Genomic DNA, 19,982 nt, shown 5'->3' on the forward strand with positions numbered 1-19,982 from the left:
AGCATATTAATTAGGGGGAGGAAAAGAAAAACTAACAAGGATTTTCTTAGTAGCGGCGAGCGAAAAGAAATCAGTTCAGCACTAAGTCACTTTGTCTATATGGCAAATGTGAGATGCAGTGTATGGAGCGTCAATATTCTAGTATGAGAAATTAACGATTTAGTCCTTCTTAAATGAGGCCATTACCCATAGAGGGTGCCAGGCCCGTATAACGTTAATGATTACTAGATGATGTTTCCAAAGAGTCGTGTTGCTTGATAGTGCAGCACTAAGTGGGTGGTAAACTCCATCTAAAACTAAATATAACCATGAGACCGATAGTAAACAAGTACCGTGAGGGAAAGTTGAAAAGAACTCTGAATAGAGAGTTAAACAGTACGTGAAACTGCTTAGAGGTTAAGCCCGATGAACCTGAATATCCGTTATGGAAAATTCATCATTAAAATTGTAATATTTAAACAATATTATGATAATAGTGTGCATTTTTTCCATATAAGGACATTGTAATCTATTAGCATACCAAATTTATCATAAAATATAACTTATAGTTTATTCAAATTAAATTGCTTGCATTTTAACACAGAATAAATGTTATTAATTTGATAAAGTGCTGATAGATTTATATGAATACAGTGCGTTAATTTTTCGGAATTATATAATGGCATGATTATCATTGATTTTTGTGTTTATTATATGCACTTGTAGGATTAACAATGCGAAAGATTCAGGATACCTTCGGGACCCGTCTTGAAACACGGACCAAGGAGTCTAACATATGTGCAAGTTATTGGGATATAAACCTAATAGCGTAATTAACTTGACTAATAATGGGATTAGTTTTAACTATTTATAGCTAATTAACACAATCCCGGGGCGTTCTATATAGTTATGTATAATGATATTTATATTATTTATGCCTCTAACTGGAACGTACCTTGAGCATATATGCTGTGACCCGAAAGATGGTGAACTATACTTGATCAGGTTGAAGTCAGGGGAAACCCTGATGGAAGACCGAAACAGTTCTGACGTGCAAATCGATTGTCAGAATTGAGTATAGGGGCGAAAGACCAATCGAACCATCTAGTAGCTGGTTCCTTCCGAAGTTTCCCTCAGGATAGCTGGTGCATTTTAATATTATATAAAATAATCTTATCTGGTAAAGCGAATGATTAGAGGCCTTAGGGTCGAAACGATCTTAACCTATTCTCAAACTTTAAATGGGTAAGAACCTTAACTTTCTTGATATGAAGTTTAAGGTTATGATATAATGTGCCCAGTGGGCCACTTTTGGTAAGCAGAACTGGCGCTGTGGGATGAACCAAACGTAATGTTACGGTGCCCAAATTAACAACTCATGCAGATACCATGAAAGGCGTTGGTTGCTTAAAACAGCAGGACGGTGATCATGGAAGTCGAAATCCGCTAAGGAGTGTGTAACAACTCACCTGCCGAAGCAACTAGCCCTTAAAATGGATGGCGCTTAAGTTGTATACCTATACATTACCGCTAAAGTAGATGATTTATATTACTTGTGATATAAATTTTGAAACTTTAGTGAGTAGGAAGGTACAATGGTATGCGTAGAAGTGTTTGGCGTAAGCCTGCATGGAGCTGCCATTGGTACAGATCTTGGTGGTAGTAGCAAATAATCGAATGAGACCTTGGAGGACTGAAGTGGAGAAGGGTTTCGTGTGAACAGTGGTTGATCACGAGTTAGTCGGTCCTAAGTTCAAGGCGAAAGCCGAAAATTTTCAAGTAAAACCAAAAACGCAATATATACAAATCAAGCTAATATAATATACTTGAATAATTTTGAACGAAAGGGAATACGGTTTTCCGTAACCTGTTGAGTATCCGTTTGTTATTAAATATGGGCCTCGTGCTCATCCTGGCAACAGGAACGACCATAAAGAAGCCGTCGAGAGATATCGGAAGAGTTTTCTTTTCTGTTTTATAGCCGTACTACCATGGAAGTCTTTCGCAGAGAGATATGGTAGATGGGCTAGAAGAGCATGACATATACTGTTGTGTCGATATTTTCTCCTCGGACCTTGAAAATTTATGGTGGGGACACGCAAACTTCTCAACAGGCCGTACCAATATCCGCAGCTGGTCTCCAAGGTGAAGAGTCTCTAGTCGATAGAATAATGTAGGTAAGGGAAGTCGGCAAATTAGATCCGTAACTTCGGGATAAGGATTGGCTCTGAAGATTGAGATAGTCGGGCTTGATTGGGAAACAATAACATGGTTTATGTGCTCGTTCTGGGTAAATAGAGTTTCTAGCATTTATGTTAGTTACTTGTTCCCCGGATAGTTAGTTACGTAGCCAATTGTACTTTCTTGCTAAAATTTTTAAGAATACTAATTGGGTCAAACCAATTAGTTCTTATTAATTATAACGATTATCAATTAACAATCAATTCAGAACTGGCACGGACTTGGGGAATCCGACTGTCTAATTAAAACAAAGCATTGTGATGGCCCTAGCGGGTGTTGACACAATGTGATTTCTGCCCAGTGCTCTGAATGTCAAAGTGAAGAAATTCAAGTAAGCGCGGGTCAACGGCGGGAGTAACTATGACTCTCTTAAGGTAGCCAAATGCCTCGTCATCTAATTAGTGACGCGCATGAATGGATTAACGAGATTCCTACTGTCCCTATCTACTATCTAGCGAAACCACAGCCAAGGGAACGGGCTTGGAATAATTAGCGGGGAAAGAAGACCCTTTTGAGCTTGACTCTAATCTGGCAGTGTAAGGAGACATAAGAGGTGTAGAATAAGTGGGAGATATTAGACTTCGGTTTGGTATCGTCAATGAAATACCACTACTCTATTGTTTCCTTACTTACTTGATTAAATGGAACGTGTATCATTTCCTAGCCATTATACGGATATATTTATTATATCTTATGGTATTGGGTTTTGATGCAAGCTTCTTGATCAAAGTATCACGAGTTTGTTATATAATCGCAAACAAATTCTTTAATAAAACGGTGCATTTATGTATTTTTGATTTGAAAATTTGGTATAACTCCAATTACTCAGGTATGATCCAATTCAAGGACATTGCCAGGTAGGGAGTTTGACTGGGGCGGTACATCTCTCAAATAATAACGGAGGTGTCCCAAGGCCAGCTCAGTGCGGACAGAAACCACACATAGAGCAAAAGGGCAAATGCTGACTTGATCTCGGTGTTCAGTACACACAGGGACAGCAAAAGCTCGGCCTATCGATCCTTTTGGTTTAAAGAGTTTTTAACAAGAGGTGTCAGAAAAGTTACCATAGGGATAACTGGCTTGTGGCGGCCAAGCGTTCATAGCGACGTCGCTTTTTGATCCTTCGATGTCGGCTCTTCCTATCATTGTGAAGCAAAATTCACCAAGCGTTGGATTGTTCACCCATGCAAGGGAACGTGAGCTGGGTTTAGACCGTCGTGAGACAGGTTAGTTTTACCCTACTAATGACAAAACGTTGTTGCGACAGCATTCCTGCGTAGTACGAGAGGAACCGCAGGTACGGACCAATGGCACAATACTTGTTCGAGCGAACAGTGGTATGACGCTACGTCCGTTGGATTATGCCTGAACGCCTCTAAGGTCGTATCCGTGCTGGACTGCAATGATAAATAAGGGGCAATTTGCATTGTATGGCTTCTAAACCATTTAAAGTTTATAATTTACTTTATAAACGACAATGGATGTGATGCCAATGTAATTTGTAACATAGTAAATTGGGAGGATCTTCGATCACCTGATGCCGCGCTAGTTACATATAAAAGCATTATTTAATACAATGACAAAGCCTAGAATCAATTGTAAACGACTTTTGTAACAGGCAAGGTGTTGTAAGTGGTTGAGCAGCTGCCATACTGCGATCCACTGAAGCTTATCCTTTGCTTGATGATTCGATAATAAACATAAATTTAATTGTGTTTATTTTGTTTGGCTTTTTTAAGTCAGAATATATATATATATATAACATATATATATATAAAATAATAATTATATTTAAATAAATTTTATTTAAATATATTTAACAATGGTAGCCATATGTATCGTCATCCTATTAGTGACGCGTATAAAAATATTCTAAGTCCGAACATGCAAATAAGAGACATATGCAAGTATATGTACTTCTTAAGGTAGCCAACTGAATCGTCATCCTATTAGTGACGTGTATACAAATATTCTAAGTCCGAACATACAAGTAAGAGACATATGCAAGTATATGTACCTCTTAAGGTAGCCAACTGAATCGTCATCCTATTAGTGACGCGTATACAAATATTCTAAGTCCGAACATGCAAATAAGAGACATATGCAAGTATATGTACCTCTTAAGGTAGCCAACTGAATCGTCATCCTATTAGTGACGCGTATAAAAATATTCTAAGTCCGAACATGCAAATAAGAGACATATGCAAGTATATGTACCTCTTAAGGTAGCCAACTGAATCGTCATCCTATTAGTGACGTGTATAAAAATATTCTAAGTCCGAACATACAAGTAAGAGACATATGCAAGTATATGTACCTCTTAAGGTAGCCAACTGAATCGTCATCCTATTAGTGACGTGTATAAAAATATTCTAAGTCCGAACATGCAAGTAAGAGACATATGCAAGTCAATGTTCCTCTTAAAATAGATGATTGAATCGTCATCCTATTAGTGACGTGTATAAAAATATTCCAAGTCCAAACATGAGTTATATGGATATGAAAATAATATTAAGTTCTAGTATGGATATGAAAAAAATGAGTTATATGGATATGGGAAAAATAACAAGTTCTAGTATGGATATGAAAAAATGAGTTATGTGGATATGGGAAAAATAATAATTTCTAGTATGGATATGAAAAAAAAATGAGTTATATGGATATGGAAAAGAATACAGAGTTCTAGTATGGATATGGAAAAATGAGTTATATGAATATGGGAAAAATGATAAGTTCTAGTATGGATATGAAAAAATATTGAGTTATATGGATATTAAAGAAATAATAAGTTCTAGTATGGATATGGAATAAAATGAGTTATATAGATATGGCAAAAAATTTAATGTTCTAGTATGGATATGAAAAAAATTAGTTATATGAATATGGGAAAATTTATAAGTTCTAGTATGGATATGGGAAAAATAATAAGTTCTAGTATGGATATAAAAAAATATTGAGTTATATGGATATTAAAGAAATAATAAGTTCTAGTATGGATATGGAAAAAAATTAGTTATATTGATATGCTAAATAATGAGTTATATGCATATGGGAAAAATACTAAGTTGTAGTATGGATATGGGAAGAATACTGAGTTCTAGTATGGATATGGGAAAAATAATCAGTTCTAGTATGGATATGAAAAAATATTGAGTTTTATGGATATTGAAGAGATAATAAGCTCTAGTATGGATATGGAAAAAATTAATTATATTGTAATAGTAAATAATAAGTTATATGGATATAGGAAGAAAATTAGGTTCTAGTATGGATATGAAAAAAATTAGTTCTATGGATATGGGAAAAATAAAAAGTTCTGGTATGGATATGGAAAAATATTAAGTTATATGGATATTTAAGAAATAATAAGTTCTAGTATGGATATGGAATAAAATGAGTTGTAGAGATATGGCAAAAATATAATGTTCTAGTATGGATATGAAAAAAATTAGTTATATGAATATGGGAAAATTTATAAGTTCTAGTATGGATATGGGAAAAAGAATAAGTTCTAGTATGGATATGAAAAAATATTGAGTTATATGAATATTAAAGAAATAATAAGTTCTAGTATGAATATGGAAAAATATTATTTATATTGATATGGTAAATAATGATTTATATGGATATGGGATAAATACTAAATTCTAGTGTGGATATGGATAATTATATAGATATAGAACAAAAAATAAGTTATATGGATATGGTGGCATCAGTACGAAATATGCCCAATTTACATACACCGGAGCCGCAGTACGATAAATACCCAATATTTAGACGTCGTGGCCAAAAACATATATAGGGAGGCAGTGCTCGCCGACCGGCCGTATTGTTCAAAATTTATGTTTTTCATATTATTTTGGCAATGCTATATATAAATGATATCTTATACATATAATTCAATTATAGCGATATGGAAATACCATATTATATGTATAAAGAAAAAAAATGTATAATAAAATATACATTTAGATACAAATATGTCTAGTTGTTTGGATATGCCTTATTCATTATATGGATACGGGATATAGATTATATAAATATCACCAAAAAATATTTTAGATTCATATGGCAAATAAAGAAATTACTTGAATATCGAAATAAAAGAAGGGTAATAGAGATCGAAGAAAATAATGAGTCATATAGATATGTTGGCATCAGTACGAAATATGCCCAATTTACATACACCGGGGCCGCAGTACGAAAAATACCCAATATTTAGACGTCGTGGCCAAAAACATATATAGGGAGGCAGTGCTCGCCGACCGGCCGTATTGTTCAAAATTTATGTTTATCATATTATTTTGGCAATGCTATATATAAATGATATCTTATACATATAATTCAATTATAGCGATATGGAAATACCATATTATATGTATAAAGAAAAAAAATGTATAATAAAATATACATTGACATACAAATATGGCTAGTTGTATGGATATGCCGTATTCATTATATGGATACGGCATATAGATTATATAAATATGACCAAAAAATATTTTATATTGATATGGCAAATAAAGAAATTACTTGAATATGGAAATAAAAGAAGTTATATTGATATGGAAGAAAATAATGAGTCATATAGATATGTTGGCATCAGTACGAAATATGCCCAATTTACATACACCGGAGCCGCAGTACGATAAATACCCAATATTTAGACGTCGTGGCCAAAAACATATATAGGGAGGCAGTGCTCGCCGACCGGTTGTATTGTTCAAAATTTATGTTTTATCATATTATTTTGGCAATGCTATATATAAATGATATCTTATACATATAATTCAATTATAGCGATATGGAAATACCATATTATATGTATAAAGAAAAAAATGTATAATAAAATATACATTGACATACAAATATGGCTAGTTGTATGGATATGCCGTATTCATTATATGGATACGGCATATAGATTATATAAATATGACCAAAAAATATTTTATATTGATATGGCAAATAAAGAAATTACTTGAATATGGAAATAAAAGAAGTTATATTGATATGGAAGAAAATAATGAGTCATATAGATATGTTGGCATCAGTACGAAATATGCCCAATTTACATACACCGGGGCCGCAGTACGAAAAATACCCAATATTTAGACGTCGTGGCCAAAAACATATATAGGGAGGCAGTGCTCGCCGACCGGCCGTATTGTTCAAAATTTATGTTTATCATATTATTTTGGCAATGCTATATATAAATGATATCTTATACATATAATTCAATTATAGCGATATGGAAATACCATATTATATGTATAAAGAAAAAAAATGTATAATAAAATATACATTGACATACAAATATGGCTAGTTGTATGGATATGCCGTATTCATTATATGGATACGGCATATAGATTATATAAATATGACCAAAAAATATTTTATATTGATATGGCAAATAAAGAAATTACTTGAATATGGAAATAAAAGAAATTACTTGAATATGGAAATAAAGAAGTTATATTGATATGGAAGAAAATAATGAGTCATATAGATATGTTGGCATCAGTACGAAATATGCCCAATTTACATACACCGGGGCCGCAGTACGAAAAATACCCAATATTTAGACGTCGTGGCCAAAAACATATATAGGGAGGCAGCAAAATTTATGTTTATCATATTATTTTGGCAATGCTATATATAAATGATATCTTATACATATAATTCAATTATAGCGATATGGAAATACCATATTATATGTATAAAGAAAAAAAATGTATAATAAAATATACATTGACATACAAATATGGCTAGTTGTATGGATATGCCGTATTCATTATATGGATACGGCATATAGATTATATAAATATGACCAAAAAATATTTTATATTGATATGGCAAATAAAGAAATTACTTGAATATGGAAATAAAAGAAGTTATATTGATATGGAAGAAAATAATGAGTCATATAGATATGTTGGCATCAGTACGAAATATGCCCAATTTACATACACCGGGGCCGCAGTACGAAAAATACCCAATATTTAGACGTCGTGGCCAAAAACATATATAGGGAGGCAGTGCTCGCCGACCGGCCGTATTGTTCAAAATTTATGTTTATCATATTATTTTGGCAATGCTATATATAAATGATATCTTATACATATAATTCAATTATAGCGATATGGAAATACCATATTATATGTATAAAGAAAAAAAATGTATAATAAAATATACATTGACATACAAATATGGCTAGTTGTATGGATATGCCGTATTCATTATATGGATACGGCATATAGATTATATGGATATGACCAAAAAATAATTCATAAAGAAATTATATGAATATGGCAGAAATAATTGGTTATATTAATATGATCAAATAATACTTTATATAAAAAAGTGAATATCTTTGGTTGGGTGGCAAAGAGAATTAAATATGCCCGATATATAGACGTCGTGGCCAAAAACTACTATAGGGTGAAGTGCTTGTCTGTTGGTCTATATATATACATATAATATTTTATGCGTACACATTATTATTATAGATAGTTAATATCTATCGTATGGGTGGCAAACGGAATTAAATAATTTCGATATTTAGACGTCGTGGCCAAAAACTACTATAGGATGGTCAGTGGTTGTCCACCAATTAATTATTGAACAAACCATATGAATATCATATGCTGTTGTCAATATAATGTATATCAATAATAATAAAAAATAAGGATGGTACAGTAAGTAGTCCATCTACTATTGAACAAAATATATTATAATATATACTTTTGTTATCAATAGAACAACATATATTAAAATCAAAATATTATCCGTATAAATTTGTTTCTTAAATGAAATTAAGACTTGGCTACGCGGTTAATATTATAAACCCATGATAATAAGGTGAAACAGAGGTCAAGTTTCTATTATATATAGAATAACAAATTGTTTCCGACTTTTATCGTTAATCTTTGGTGGCAGGTATATATGATAATTTATATTAAATTATTATATCCCCTGTCGTTTGGGCACAGAGTATCGCTTGCCGGTACAATGTGTTTACAAAAAGCATTATAATAAAATATAATTGCAATATTAGTGATCAAAATAATTTCATATGCGCTCGGTTTTATATCATATATTACCAGAGAGTTATATGGAAAAGATAAATTTTAAATTTATCATCAAAATGCAAATGATTTAACTCAATATTTATATTGGTTAAACAAAAATTGTACATGTGTGGATACAATAATTATGTATGGTGAACAAAAATGATATTTTAGAATGAAATATGTATATATAATATAATAAAAACTTATAGAAAGAACAATATATATTGAAAATTGTGTTATAAAAAAGTTGTACTTTTTCTTTAACATCAATTATAAACTTGTTATATTAGTGGCGAAACAAGTAAAAATTAAAGAACGTATACGAATGCCATATAAAAATGGCCGTATTCGAATTAAAATAGAATTATTTCACAAAGCAAAAAAAAAATATTGAATTAAAATCAATATTTAAGAAAAACCGAACATATAAAATGGAAATAAAATCTATTATATTTATATTACTAATTTCTATTCAAAAAATATGAATGAAATATGAACGAAAACATTATTCTGGTTGATCCTGCCAGTAGTTATATGCTTGTCTCAAAGATTAAGCCATGCATGTCTAAGTACACACGAATTAAAAGTGAAACCGCAAAAGGCTCATTATATCAGTTATGGTTCCTTAGATCGTTAACAGTTACTTGGATAACTGTGGTAATTCTAGAGCTAATACATGCAATTAAAACATGAACCTTATGGGACATGTGCTTTTATTAGGCTAAAACCAAGCGATCGCAAGATCGTTATATTGGTTGAACTCTAGATAACATGCAGATCGTATGGTCTTGTACCGACGACAGATCTTTCAAATGTCTGCCCTATCAACTTTTGATGGTAGTATCTAGGACTACCATGGTTGCAACGGGTAACGGGGAATCAGGGTTCGATTCCGGAGAGGGAGCCTGAGAAACGGCTACCACATCTAAGGAAGGCAGCAGGCGCGTAAATTACCCACTCCCAGCTCGGGGAGGTAGTGACGAAAAATAACAATACAGGACTCATATCCGAGGCCCTGTAATTGGAATGAGTACACTTTAAATCCTTTAACAAGGACCAATTGGAGGGCAAGTCTGGTGCCAGCAGCCGCGGTAATTCCAGCTCCAATAGCGTATATTAAAGTTGTTGCGGTTAAAACGTTCGTAGTTGAACTTGTGCTTCATACGGGTAGTACAACTTACAATTGTGGTTAGTACTATACCTTTATGTATGTAAGCGTATTACCGGTGGAGTTCTTATATGTGTTTAAATACTTGTATTTTTTCATATGTTCCTCCTATTTAAAAACCTGCATTAGTGCTCTTAAACGAGTGTTATTGTGGGCCGGTACAATTACTTTGAACAAATTAGAGTGCTTAAAGCAGGCTTCAAATGCCTGAATATTCTGTGCATGGGATAATGAAATAAGACCTCTGTTCTGCTTTCATTGGTTTTCAGATCAAGAGGTAATGATTAATAGAAGCAGTTTGGGGGCATTAGTATTACGACGCGAGAGGTGAAATTCTTGGACCGTCGTAAGACTAACTTAAGCGAAAGCATTTGCCAAAGATGTTTTCATTAATCAAGAACGAAAGTTAGAGGTTCGAAGGCGATCAGATACCGCCCTAGTTCTAACCATAAACGATGCCAGCTAGCAATTGGGTGTAGCTACTTTTATGGCTCTCTCAGTCGCTTCCCGGGAAACCAAAGCTTTTGGGCTCCGGGGGAAGTATGGTTGCAAAGCTGAAACTTAAAGGAATTGACGGAAGGGCACCACCAGGAGTGGAGCCTGCGGCTTAATTTGACTCAACACGGGAAAACTTACCAGGTCCGAACATAAGTGTGTAAGACAGATTGATAGCTCTTTCTCGAATCTATGGGTGGTGGTGCATGGCCGTTCTTAGTTCGTGGAGTGATTTGTCTGGTTAATTCCGATAACGAACGAGACTCAAATATATTAAATAGATATCTTCAGGATTATGGTGTTGAAGCTTATATAGCCTTCATTCATGGTGGCAGTAAAATGTTTATTGTGTTTGAATGTGTTTATATAAGTGGAGCCGTACCTGTTGGTTTGTCCCATTATAAGGACACTAGCTTCTTAAATGGACAAATTGCGTCTAGCAATAATGAGATTGAGCAATAACAGGTCTGTGATGCCCTTAGATGTCCTGGGCTGCACGCGCGCTACAATGAAAGTATCAACGTGTATTTCCTAGACCGAGAGGTCCGGGTAAACCGCTGAACCACTTTCATGCTTGGGATTGTGAACTGAAACTGTTCACATGAACTTGGAATTCCCAGTAAGTGTGAGTCATTAACTCGCATTGATTACGTCCCTGCCCTTTGTACACACCGCCCGTCGCTACTACCGATTGAATTATTTAGTGAGGTCTCCGGACGTGATCACTGTGACGCCTTGTGTGTTACGGTTGTTTCGCAAAAGTTGACCGAACTTGATTATTTAGAGGAAGTAAAAGTCGTAACAAGGTTTCCGTAGGTGAACCTGCGGAAGGATCATTATTGTATAATATCCTTACCGTTAATAAAAAAATTTGTTAATACAAATTTAATACAAATTACCAATATATATATATATATACATAATAATTATAATAATAATTATACCAAAAATATGATCTTAAAAGTAAAAGATCAAATAAATTTCGAACAAGCAAATCGAAATATTGTAATAATATAATATTATTACAAATAAATTAAATAGAAACAAACATAAAATTCGAACAAGCAAATCGAATTATTAATATAATAAAATATATTTTATATATTTATTATAAACTTTTGTGTGTATATGGACCATAATATACACGCGTTGCGAGATGTATTGGCCAACTAATTTGATGATGATCATACATTGGATAATGCAACAACCTAAAATATACAATGTTGTACCTGGTTTCAGGTTAATGTTTTATATAAAATTATCAATATATATTAACAAACAAATGCCATTACAAATAATACTTTGATATATATTGTTTATATAAAACTAAGACATTTCGCAGCATTTATTTTAGGTATATAAATACATTTATTGAAGGAATTGATATATGCCAGTAAAATGGTGTATTTTTAATTTCTTTCAATAAAAACATATTTGACCAAATTTAAAACCAATATTATAAAACTCTAAGCGGTGGATCACTCGGCTCATGGGTCGATGAAGAACGCAGCAAACTGTGCGTCATCGTGTGAACTGCAGGACACATGAACATCGACATTTTGAACGCATATCGCAGTCCATGCTGTTATGTACTTTAATTAATTTTATAGTGCTGCTTGGACTACATATGGTTGAGGGTTGTAAGACTATGCTAATTAAGTTGTTTATACAAATTTTATAATAAAATTTTATAAGCATATGGTATATTATTGGATAAAAAAAATTTAATTATTTTATTCATAATATTAACAAATATATGAAAAACATTATCTCACAATAGTAATTAAACTTTGAGAAAAACGAAGAGGAATATTTTCTTTTTCAATCAAATAATACTGAGAAATGTCTAGCATAAAATATTATCTAGAATTGTCTCTTATTAATGATTTGAAATATGAAAAACGTTGACAATATTATTATTCTTCGTTAATTCGTTACAAATAAATGCCATTAATATATATATACGTCAGCTTTAAACGAATTTAATAAAATGTTTTATCATTATATATAAAGAATTAATTGCAAATAAAAGTTATATACAACCTCAACTCATATGGGACTACCCCCTGAATTTAAGCATATTAATTAGGGGAGGAAAAGAAACTAACAAGGATTTTCTTAGTAGCGGCGAGCGAAAAGAAATCAGTTCAGCACTAAGTCACTTTGTCTATATGGCAAATGTGAGATGCAGTGTATGGAGCGTCAATATTCTAGTATGAGAAATTAACGATTTAAGTCCTTCTTAAATGAGGCCATTTACCCATAGAGGGTGCCAGGCCCGTATAACGTTAATGATTACTAGATGATGTTTCCAAAGAGTCGTGTTGCTTGATAGTGCAGCACTAAGTGGGTGGTAAACTCCATCTAAAACTAAATATAACCATGAGACCGATAGTAAACAAGTACCGTGAGGGAAAGTTGAAAAGAACTCTGAATAGAGAGTTAAACAGTACGTGAAACTGCTTAGAGGTTAAGCCCGATGAACCTGAATATCCGTTATGGAAAATTCATCATTAAAATTGTAATATTTAAACAATATTATGATAATAGTGTGCATTTTTTCCATATAAGGACATTGTAATCTATTAGCATACCAAATTTATCATAAAATATAACTTATAGTTTATTCAAATTAAATTGCTTGCATTTTAACACAGAATAAATGTTATTAATTTGATAAAGTGCTGATAGATTTATATGAATACAGTGCGTTAATTTTTCGGAATTATATAATGGCATGATTATCATTGATTTTTGTGTTTATTATATGCACTTGTAGGATTAACAATGCGAAAGATTCAGGATACCTTCGGGACCCGTCTTGAAACACGGACCAAGGAGTCTAACATATGTGCAAGTTATTGGGATATAAACCTAATAGCGTAATTAACTTGACTAATAATGGGATTAGTTTTTTAACTATTTATAGCTAATTAACACAATCCCGGGGCGTTCTATATAGTTATGTATAATGATATTTATATTATTTATGCCTCTAACTGGAACGTACCTTGAGCATATATGCTGTGACCCGAAAGATGGTGAACTATACTTGATCAGGTTGAAGTCAGGGGAAACCCTGATGGAAGACCGAAACAGTTCTGACGTGCAAATCGATTGTCAGAATTGAGTATAGGGGCGAAAGACCAATCGAACCATCTAGTAGCTGGTTCCTTCCGAAGTTTCCCTCAGGATAGCTGGTGCATTTTAATATTATATAAAATAATCTTATCTGGTAAAGCGAATGATTAGAGGCCTTAGGGTCGAAACGATCTTAACCTATTCTCAAACTTTAAATGGGTAAGAACCTTAACTTTCTTGATATGAAGTTTAAGGTTATGATATAATGTGCCCAGTGGGCCACTTTTGGTAAGCAGAACTGGCGCTGTGGGATGAACCAAACGTAATGTTACGGTGCCCAAATTAACAACTCATGCAGATACCATGAAAGGCGTTGGTTGCTTAAAACAGCAGGACGGTGATCATGGAAGTCGAAATCCGCTAAGGAGTGTGTAACAACTCACCTGCCGAAGCAACTAGCCCTTAAAATGGATGGCGCTTAAGTTGTATACCTATACATTACCGCTAAAGTAGATGATTTATATTACTTGTGATATAAATTTTGAAACTTTAGTGAGTAGGAAGGTACAATGGTATGCGTAGAAGTGTTTGGCGTAAGCCTGCATGGAGCTGCCATTGGTACAGATCTTGGTGGTAGTAGCAAATAATCGAATGAGACCTTGGAGGACTGAAGTGGAGAAGGGTTTCGTGTGAACAGTGGTTGATCACGAGTTAGTCGGTCCTAAGTTCAAGGCGAAAGCCGAAAATTTTCAAGTAAAACCAAAAACGCAATATATACAAATCAAGCTAATATAATATACTTGAATAATTTTGAACGAAAGGGAATACGGTTCCAATTCCGTAACCTGTTGAGTATCCGTTTGTTATTAAATATGGGCCTCGTGCTCATCCTGGCAACAGGAACGACCATAAAGAAGCCGTCGAGAGATATCGGAAGAGTTTTCTTTTCTGTTTTATAGCCGTACTACCATGGAAGTCTTTCGCAGAGAGATATGGTAGATGGGCTAGAAGAGCATGACATATACTGTTGTGTCGATATTTTCTCCTCGGACCTTGAAAATTTATGGTGGGGACACGCAAACTTCTCAACAGGCCGTACCAATATCCGCAGCTGGTCTCCAAGGTGAAGAGTCTCTAGTCGATAGAATAATGTAGGTAAGGGAAGTCGGCAAATTAGATCCGTAACTTCGGGATAAGGATTGGCTCTGAAGATTGAGATAGTCGGGCTTGATTGGGAAACAATAACATGGTTTATGTGCTCGTTCTGGGTAAATAGAGTTTCTAGCATTTATGTTAGTTACTTGTTCCCCGGATAGTTAGTTACGTAGCCAATTGTGGAACTTTCTTGCTAAAATTTTTAAGAATACTAATTGGGTCAAACCAATTAGTTCTTATTAATTATAACGATTATCAATTAACAATCAATTCAGAACTGGCACGGACTTGGGGAATCCGACTGTCTAATTAAAACAAAGCATTGTGATGGCCCTAGCGGGTGTTGACACAATGTGATTTCTGCCCAGTGCTCTGAATGTCAAAGTGAAGAAATTCAAGTAAGCGCGGGTCAACGGCGGGAGTAACTATGACTCTCTTAAGGTAGCCAAATGCCTCGTCATCTAATTAGTGACGCGCATGAATGGATTAACGAGATTCCTACTGTCCCTATCTACTCAGTCGATTTTGGATTGCTCGAGTGAGCAGACGTGTGTTTTCGTGCGCTCCGTTAGTTAATTCAAAAACAACAGTCCCCGGTTAGCTACATAGCTGAAACTAGCACCAAAATTCGTGTTTATTGCCTGTGAAAACGTTTTCGGTTTTTTCTGCATGAAAAACTGTGCGGTTGAGTGATATTTCGCGTTTTTCATTTTGTGAATTTTGTTTTCATATTTGCCTCATTTAGGCATATTTTATTTGACAGTTGTCTGAAAGGTAATTGTGACTTTGCTATTTGTCATATATTTGGTACGGAAATTGGACAAAGGTGTGTGACTTTGATAAGTGGTTCGAGCATTGGAATTTCAGCAAATCAGCTGATTGGGATACCAGATCAGCAAAATAGAGTCGGGGTTCCATCCAATATGGATGTTAGCGAGTCTGGGAGTGAACATGGGAGCAGCCGCAGTTCAGCCCGTGGAAGGACCGTGCGCGCTAGGGGAAAACGCAGTATGGGGCCGCCGAGAGATGCATCACGGGCAAAGGTTCCAGCTATTGGTGGGACAAAGGACACGCCAGTGTCTTTAGATGAAGAAAATGAGCCATTATGGATGGAGATGCCGAGTGCTGCTGCGATTGCCGCAAGTTCAGCTGACCCTGTGAATGCTGCTCTGAACGCCGCTGAAAACGCCGCTGCGACTATTGACGCCCCAGATACTGCACCCATTGTTACTCCAGATATTCCGGTAGTCTCCATCATGGAGAAGGTAAAGATGGGAAGCGGTGCCATAGCACGAGAATTGGCGGACATCCGGACCTCGTTCGCGAAAGTATTGGTTGCCTCGACGACCAGCTCAAAACTGGCTGGAAAAATCCAGAATAATTTCAACAGGTATGAGGAGATTATCAGTGCTATGATGATTCACATTGGAGTCCTCGAGGATCGTGCAAGCAGACAACCAACGCCAACACCGGTCGTCTCGGCTGCCTCCTATGCAACTACTGCTGCAAGAGGCGCGCATCTTGTTGGCCAACCTGCTCCCCCCGTAGCCGCACCACGGAGCGTGAACATTCGCGAAACGTGGTCAGCGGTCGTTGCCGGCGACGATCCCACCCTCTCGGGAAGGCAGATTGCGGACAAAATCCGCAAGGAGGTTGCGCCCGCCCTGGGCGTTAGGGTTCATGAGGTGCGTGAGCTGAAGAGAGGCGGTGCTATTATTCGCACGCCATCTCGAGCAGAAATGACCAAAGTTGTCGCATCTGCAAAGTTCGCTGAGGTGGGCCTTAAGGTGTCGAGAAATCCGATTATAAAACCTCGGGTGATTGTGCAAGACGTTGACACCACCATAGGACACGAGGAATTTATGCTGGAACTCAAAGAGAAAAACTTTGAGGATTGGTCGATGAAGCAGTTTCAGAAAGCGGTGGTTTTGACCACAAAGCCCTGGTCTACTGCCAACGGTGCCACAATTAACGTGACACTGGAAGTAGACGACCAGGCGCTGAGCCTTCTAGATGGTGGCAGAGTTTACATCAAGTGGTTCTCTTATCGCTGTCGGCGGCAAGTGCGCACCTACGCTTGCCATAATTGCCTGGGATTCGACCACAAGATTGACAACTGCAGGTATACGAAGCAGGTCTGCCGTCAGTGCGGACAGGATGGCCACAAAGCGGTACAATGTTGTAACCCGGTGGATTGCCGTAACTGCCGGCATAAAGGGCTTCCCTCAGGACATTATATGCTCTCAGGAGGTTGCCCGATATACGGCGCGGTGATAGCAAGGGTGCAAGCTAGACATTAATATGTTCAGCTTCATCCAAGCAAATTGTGGCAAAGGCCGTTGCGCTTTCATCGAGCTTGCCAAGCAGGTGAGAGATGCTGGCCACCTGTTCGCACTAGTCCAGGAGCCCTACGTGGACACAGCTGGAAGAATGACTGGACTCCCTGGAGGGATGAGGGTCTTCGCAGACAAGAGGAGGAAAGCCGCAATCATAGTGGATGATGCAAATGCCATCTGCATGCCCATCGAGAGCCTGACGACGGAGTACGGAGTGTGCGTGAGTGTCACGGGAAGATACGGCACTATCTTTCTGGCCTCCGCATACTGCCGGCATAGAGCTGCTCTGGAGCCCTACACCGACTACCTGGATTCGGTCCTGCTGCTGGCCAGCACGACACCGACAATCCTTGGAATAGATGCTAACGCCGTGTCCCCCATGTGGTTTAGTAAATCTCCACCCAACTCTGGAGATAGTCATCGTCGCGAACGGGGACAGCACTTGACCGAGTGGATCATTGCAAGCGGTGCCTGTGTGCTCAACACAGCCAGCCAGGTGTTCACGTTCGATAATATTCGCTCCAGTAGTGATATCGACGTGACCTTCGCCAACGACGCAGCGCGAGCATGGGCTATGTTCGAATGGAGAGTCGACTTCTGGGATCTCAGTGACCACAACATTATCACTGTTGAGGTTACTCCAGATCCCAATAGGGCCGTTGAGAGCCTAGCTCCGGTACCGCAATGGAGACTCTCCAATGTAAGTTGGCGAAGATTCGGTGAGGAGCTAAGGAGTGCAGCAAGAGGTCTCGAGGAACTGGAGGAATCGCCGTTGGACGAACGAGTGTCTGCCCTCCGCTCTACCGTACAGGACGTGTGCGACAGAGTGATGGGGCGCAGGATGCCTGCAGAAAGGAGAAAAGTAATATGGTGGAATCCTGAACTGAGTACCAAACGCCAAGAGGTTCGGAGACTGAGGCGGAGGCTGCAGGAAGCTCGTCGGAGTGGTACCGATGATGCTGTGCAACTTGTTGCTGGTCTGAGGCTTGCTTCAGCCCAGTACAAGAAGCTTATCCTGACGACAAAGGAGCAAAACTGGCGGGACTTCGTGGGACGGCACAAAGATGATCCATGGGGGCACGTCTACCGAATATGCCGAGGCCGGAAGAAGACAACCGATCTCGGATGTCTTCGGTCGAACGGCGCGCTTATCGTAAATTGGCTCGACTGCGCAAACGTGCTTCTTCGCCACTTCTTTCCAGTTGCGGAGTCGACTGCACGCGTGGACGTACACCCTGGTGCCCCGCCAATTCTCGAATCCTTCGAGGTGGCGACCTGCGTCTCCAGGCTGAAAAGTCGGAGATCTCCGGGTATGGATGGCATCACGGGTGGCATCGTCAAGGAGGTATGGCGTGCCATTCCGGAGCACCTGACGTCGCTGTACTCTCGATGCCTCTCGGAAGGATACTTCCCTGACGAGTGGAAGCACCCGAGAGTGATACCGCTGGTAAAGGGGCCTGATAAGGACAGGAGCGATCCTTCGTCCTATCGTGGCATATGCCTTTTGCCAGTGTTCGGAAAGGTGCTCGAAGGACTCATGGTGAATCGACTCAAGGATGTGCTACCGGATGGCTGCAGATGGCAATTTGGATTTCGGCCTGGACGCTGCGTGGAGGATGCCTGGAGGCATGCCACAACCACAGTTGACAACACCACGTCGCAATACGTCCTTGGAATTTTTGTCGATTTCAAGGGAGCATTCGACAATGTGGAGTGGAGCGCAGTGCTCGATCGGCTTGTCGACGTCGGCTGTCGTGAGATAAGCTTGTGGAAAAGCTACTTCTCCGGCCGAAGGGCAAGCATCATCAGCAGGTATGAAGCAGCCACAGTCTCGGTTACACGGGGCTGCCCGCAAGGGTCCATTAGTGGTCCATTCATTTGGAACCTTCTGATGGATGTGCTGCTTCAGCGCCTAGAGCCACATTGTGCTGTGAGCGCGTATGCAGATGACTTGCTACTTTTCGTTGACGGGAATTCCCGTGCTGATCTGGAGCGAAAAGGCGAGCAGTTGATGAGCATCGTGGGAGCCTGGGGATCTGAAGTTGGAGTGAGCGTGTCCACCAGCAAGACGGCAATCATGTTGCTGAAAGGGAAGCTTTCGCAACGAAGGAGACCAACGGTGCGTTTTGCTGGAGCAAGCCTACCGTATGTCGAAAAATACCGGTACCTGGGCATCTTAGTCGGCGAGCGGTTGAGTTTCCTCCCGCATATCTCGGCAATTCGAGATCGGCTGACTGGAGTCGCCGCGGGGCTAGCACGGGTGCTTCGAGTCGATTGGGGACTCAGTTCCCGCGCAAAGAGGACCATATATAGGGGACTCATGATGCCATGTGCACTCTTTGGTGCCTCGGTCTGGTACAAGGCGGTGAGTAGGGGTAAATCCCTAAAACTCCTCACCTCGTGCCAGAGGACCATCCTTTTGGGATGCCTACCGGTATGCCGCACAGTGTCCACCGT

The 19,982-nt window shown here is 37.9% G+C and overlaps 3 non-coding genes and 1 pseudogene across 3 annotated transcripts; all 4 read left to right on the top strand.

Annotated features, from left to right (window-relative positions):
* Window positions 1-3,912, top strand: LOC138914449 (large subunit ribosomal RNA; the record flags this gene model as incomplete). The annotated part of the gene is made up of 1 exon (XR_011420300.1): window positions 1-3,912. It is a non-coding gene; the product is annotated as a large subunit ribosomal RNA (ribosomal RNA).
* A 5,885-nt stretch (window positions 3,913-9,797) lies between these two features.
* On the top strand, window positions 9,798-11,792 carry LOC138914448 (small subunit ribosomal RNA). The gene has a single exon (XR_011420299.1). It is a non-coding gene; the product is annotated as a small subunit ribosomal RNA (ribosomal RNA).
* A 623-nt stretch (window positions 11,793-12,415) lies between these two features.
* Window positions 12,416-12,594, top strand: LOC138914447 (5.8S ribosomal RNA). The gene has a single exon (XR_011420298.1). It is a non-coding gene; the product is annotated as a 5.8S ribosomal RNA (ribosomal RNA).
* A 398-nt stretch (window positions 12,595-12,992) lies between these two features.
* Window positions 12,993-15,758, top strand: LOC138914450 (large subunit ribosomal RNA; annotated as a pseudogene).
* Window positions 15,759-19,982: the final 4,224 nt, after the last annotated feature.

This window comes from Drosophila takahashii, unplaced genomic scaffold (genome assembly GCF_030179915.1).
Source record: "Drosophila takahashii strain IR98-3 E-12201 unplaced genomic scaffold, DtakHiC1v2 scaffold_192, whole genome shotgun sequence".
Taxonomy (NCBI): domain Eukaryota; kingdom Metazoa; phylum Arthropoda; class Insecta; order Diptera; family Drosophilidae; genus Drosophila; species Drosophila takahashii.